At 41.5% G+C, this 5521-nt stretch overlaps 1 pseudogene; it reads right to left on the bottom strand.

Annotated features, from left to right (window-relative positions):
- Positions 1–1348: 1348 nt before the first annotated feature.
- Positions 1349–5521, bottom strand: part of LOC102770983 — a 44674-nt pseudogene continuing 40501 nt past the window's right edge.

Here is a 5521-nt window from a genome sequence, read left to right on the forward strand (position 1 = left end):
ATGGAAGTGTTTTAGAAACTGTTCAAATATTAGGTAAAGTTAGAATATATTAAAATTATGTTTAGTTTTCAACACACACACACACAGACACACACACACGCACATTAAGTGTAGAATGGTCAAGTCAACACGTGTTCACTCACTGTCCATCATATGCCCAGCTCTCTGCTCTCAACTGTGATAGACTCAGCAGTTTATAATGCCAGTTTCCTGACTACGAAATTGACGATCTAGTTGGGAGATGGGACTAATTTTGTTGTTCACTCCCCATGTTTCTACAGAGGGGAAGACACTTCTACTCCACAACCAACGTGAAATATTTCTATTTCTTTTCTCATTCTTTTTTAAAAATAGTTATAGTAATTTTTGTCCATTTCTTTTTAAATTTTTTTCTTTATTGATTAAGGTATTACATATGTGTCCTTATCGCCCCATAGCTTCCCCGCCCCAGTCATGCCCTCACCCCTTCTGTTTTCTCATTCTTCTTAAGAGAGGAGGGGTAATTTAGACTATTGGTGAGCTTGGGCAAAGGGGCTGGGCATGGTAGCTCAGCACCTTTTCCCTTCTCTCTTCCTGAATTAGTAGATCATTGGGAATGTTTGCTTTCTCTGCTCTTTGCCACAAAGTAAACCTTTGGGTGGCATGGGGGTGCGGGGGAACAGTGGTTGGCCAGCTCTCTCAGAGACTGTGTGGGCAGGTTAAGTTCTGGGGGAGAGTATTAAGGCTTAGTTCTTTAATCTGTCAACATCTAAATGTCCTCCCTTTTGGGGGGAAGCATCTGCTACTTACCCAAAGGGCTTGGACTTACCTCAGGATCCAATGACCTCTCTAAGTTTAGGTTATTTAAATTAGACCAGTGCCTTGGGAATTCTGAAGTCTCCCCAGCTGGGCTTCCCCCTCCACATTCTACAGAACAGTTCTGAATGTACTCTGATAAGGAGTTTCTTCATCTTTGGCTTTGAACTCTGTTAACTGTGTTTTGTTTATCCTACTTGGGATTTGTTGACATTCTTGCATCTGTGGCTTAATATTTTTCACTAAATTTGGGAACGTTTTAGGCCATTATTTATTTATTTTTAGATGTACACACTTTTATTTGGATTTTTGAAAACAAAAGAAGTGTAGGTTAACACCTATCTTTCCAAGTTAAGACCTAAAACTGTTTCCAAAACTTCAAACTAGAAACTCCTGCTCTAAGTATAAGGGATCTGTATCACCTTTAACCAGCAATAAAAAAGTAAAATATAAATTTTTATTTAGAATTGAAGCAAATACTTCAGTATCACAAACACACTATGAAACCTCAAGAAATATACTGCTAATTTGGAGTGAGCATTTAGTTGCACAATCACAACATGCAGACAAACCCAGAAGAGGGGAGCAGGCCTGGCATTTGCACCCCAGTGCAGCAGTGGGTCACGCCACCCGCACAAAGAGCGGCATACAAAGGGGCTTTGACCTGCGATGACCTGTCAGTGGTGGCCAAGGTGTGGGGTACAGCAGCATAGCTGCTCCTCGCCTCGTTAGAAGACGCTCTCTCCAATGTGTGGGCCATGAAGCAAGCGTCAGGTCTCTTGGGGACAAGGGCATGTCCCATCTCACAGTCTCAGTGCCCATAAAGCTGAAGGTATGGAACAAAGCAGCTGTCATCACAGTTCTTGTAGAAGCAAATGAAGCCGTGGTCAGCATGCCACTGCTCCTCCGAAAACTCGAGAAGAACTGCGAAGCTGCCCGGGCAGAGCACCGCCTGGGACCTTGATGTAGAGGCTGCTGCCGCCCAGCACCGCTCTCCGGTGAACGTCTTTGTCATCTGAGTCTGGTCTGGACGTTGAGAATTCAAGTCTGGTTACTAGACATTAGTTCCTCTGTTATATCCAGCCTATTACCAGAGTAAAATAAATTAGCTGAAAAATCGTGATCCCTCTAACCCAGTGGTTCTCAACCTTGGCTGCACATTGGAATCACCTGGGAATCTTTTTAAAATTCTGATTTCTGGGCCTCATCCTCCGGAAATTCTGTTTCTTTGTTACTAATGTTGTGGCCCCACCACATAACAAAGAAACAGAATTTCCGGAGGGTGAGGCCCAGAAATCAGGATTTTAAAAAGATTCCCAGGTGATTCTAATGTGCAGCCAAGGTTGAGAACCACTGCTCTAGACTATAGCTCCTTGGGGGCAGGGACCAATGTCTTCCCTCAGCCACCTGGGATCTTCAGGGGTGGGTGAGGGACATCAGGAGCAAGCCACGGAGGCCCTGCCCTGGACCCAGGTCACTGCAGCAGGGAAGGGAGACCTGCCAACCTAGTGAGAGGGGTCACCTCAGGAGATGAGAGTGGGGAGGCTGAAAAAGGTGGGGGGAGGGCTGCATGCTTTCCTGTACACTTCTGAATGTTTTTAGTCTTAATTTTTTTTTTTTTAATTTCAGAAAGGAAGGGAGAGGAAGAGAGAGAAACATCAATGATGAGAGAGAATCTTTGACTATCTGCCTTCTACTGGGCACCAAGCCTGAAACCTGGGCATGTGCCCTGACTGGGAATCGAACGGTGACCTCCTGGTTTATAGGTCCACGCTCAACCACTGAACCACACCGGTCGGCTGAATATTTTTAGTCTTTTATTAAAAAGTATTCACCTATATGTGTATGAAAAAAAAAGGAAAAATATCCATTTTTATCCCAAAATATCCTACTTGGGAAAGGATATTGAGGCAGTATTGTGGAGGCCCTGAGAAGTTTGTGTTTAAATCCCTAAGGAGCTGTGGATGTTTTTTGAGCAGAGTGGTAGCAGCAGGCTCAGGAGAGAAGTACGTTGAAACGATAAGGTTTGGATTTAAGTAGGGAATGGAGATCCCAGGACGAGTCTCAGAAATGTTCCACTCGAGTCCCAGCCTCAGGATCAGAAGAGCAATACTCTGGGTTATTGTCCCCCATGTTTGTAGTTAATGAAGAACCCACGAGACAATTTGCGGTAACAACTGAAATGAACTTAAAGGGTCTCTTAGCCACTATCAGAGAGACCCATAATGTTTGTGTGTCACAGAAAGCAAGGAAAGGGAGAATCTCATTAAGGAACTGACCAACAGGGTCAAGTGGTGCTTCCATTTTTGCTTTTTTCCAATTTATTCTCCAAACAGCAGCCAGAGCAGTCTTTGTAAAGCACCCATCTGATTGTGTTGCAACTTCAGTGGTTTTCCTAGGATCTTTCTAAAAGCTGATGAGGAAAGCTCTCAGTTCCTTTCTGGTTGTAAGCCTAGAGGTCCCTAGGGTCATATGTCCATTCCCTTCCCCTGCTTGGAGGAGCCAGATTGAGAAAGAGATGTGACAAAGCAGAGAGCAGCAGAGATGAAAAACAGAGGGAAGGAGGACTAACAGAAGTTAAGCTCTGAAATCCAGTCTCACTTTGAGGCCTGGTGTGCCAAAGCTCTTTTTGAATTTGGTTACAACATTTTTGCCCATGCTAGTTGGATTTCTGTCTTTTGGAGCCTAAAGAATCCTGAGTAATAAACTCCCCTTTACTGTTGGATTCCTTAGAACATTTAACTGGGACTCAGATTTTATCTGTTGGCAGTACATTTGAATTGTTCTGATGAAGTTTATGAGGATTTATGGCACCTAAAGTCTCTCTGTCTGCCTTATATATACAAAGAATTCTGCCTAGCTGAATGGGGGAAGTTGTGGGAGGTGACTCAAGGAGCCATTACATTTTTATCTTGAGGTACATCCTGTGACTTTGGCGGTCATTAGTGCTGCTTACCATCATTCCAGTTCCCCTTTCTGGCATCACTCTCCGTGACATTGAATGTGAGCATGTGGTTTGCTTTGATAAATAAAATGCAAATGGAAGGGGCATGAGAGACTTCTGCACAGAATCTTCAGGAGGTTGTGTGCAATTTCCACATTCCCTTCCCGCTTCTCTGGAGATGGCAAAAGCACATGTTGAGACGAAACTTCCATCATCTGAGTGATTGTGATGGCTGATACCCCGTCCCTCTACCCCAACCCCCCCAAACAAGTTTGATCATGTAGGTGAGAAATAAATGTTTGTTAAGTCACTGAAATTTTGAGGTTGTTTGTTATCACTATACAACCTATCATATCCTGATTGATACAACCATTAAAAAATTTGAGTATTATAAATTCCAGGAGATGTTGAATTTGGACTTGACTATCTATATTGACAATAATTATGGAAACAATGGAAGTAAAGATGTCAAATGATGTTTAAAAAATCATTTTCCCAACTCCCTCAGATTTTGTAGACCTTACATTACTTTTTTGGTAGGGTCTGCTAATTACTTCTCTCAAACCCATATTAAAGCCCTAGGTAAATATTTTATTTTGCTGTATTTTTTCAGTCTGTTACTGTTGGTGATTTCTGATCTTTATCAAACACTTTTCATTATTAGCTCCCCAAGTACAACTCAAAACAGAAGCCACTTGGATTTTATAAAGGGAAGCCTTCTAGCCCTTAAGATTACATTTTTATTTATGATGATTTACTGTAGTTTCCTTCAATCTTTGTGCCAGCTTCATTATTAAGAAACTACTAGTTTGGGTTTCCACGACAGAATTTTATATTCAGAGTAAATGGGTTTTAGGCATTTTACTACATTACTTCTTGAAGGTAATCTATACAAAGATGATTTCTAATGGATTTGGGGTGAGTTGCACTCACCCAGCTTAAGGGGCTGAGCTTGCAATCATATCCTAATCTATAGTGCATGTAAAAATCACTGTATAAGGTCACCTTATGATAATTAGAATTTCTCTAGTTTTGCAGTTGTACTCTCTAATTCAAGTTGGGATTCTTTAGTTTTCCCAAATTTGATACATATATTTTGAAATATATCTTATTTATGGTTGCTTGCTATAGGAGAAGACAAGGATATTTAAGTAATACCTTGATGTCAAGATATTGGGAGCACTTAGATTCACCTAGATCAGTGATAGTGAACCTTTTGAGCTCGGCGTGTCAGCATTTTGAAAAACCCTAACTTAACTCTGGTGCTGTGTCACATATAGAAATTTTTTGATATTTGCAACCATAGTAAAACAAGACTTATATTTTTGATATTTATTTTATATATTTAAATGCCATTTAACAAAGAAAAATCAACCAAAAAATGAGTTTGCGTGTCACCTCTGACACGCGTGTCATAGGTTCACCGTCACTGACCTAGATACTTCTCAATGCTTGTGAGCAAGTGTTAACAATATGTCACAAGATGCCAACATCCCACAAAAAGAGAAATAATCAGATTAGACCCTCAAAAAGTAGTAGCTTCAGCTTGAAGGTGAAATTCAAATTTATAGATGGTTCAGTGTGCATGTGCATGTGTGGGTATGTGCATCTTTTTTTTTAATATATTTTTTATTGATTAAGATATTACATATGTGTCCCTGTCCCCACATCACCCTCCACACCCCCCCCCGTTGTCCGTGTCCATTGGTCAGGCCTCTATGCCTGCATGTAAGTACTTTGGTTGCTCTTTCCCCTTTACCCTCCCCTCCCCTACCCTCCCCT

The sequence above is a fragment of the Myotis davidii genome, unplaced genomic scaffold (assembly GCF_000327345.1).
Source record: "Myotis davidii unplaced genomic scaffold, ASM32734v1 scaffold723, whole genome shotgun sequence".
Lineage (NCBI taxonomy): Eukaryota > Metazoa > Chordata > Mammalia > Chiroptera > Vespertilionidae > Myotis > Myotis davidii.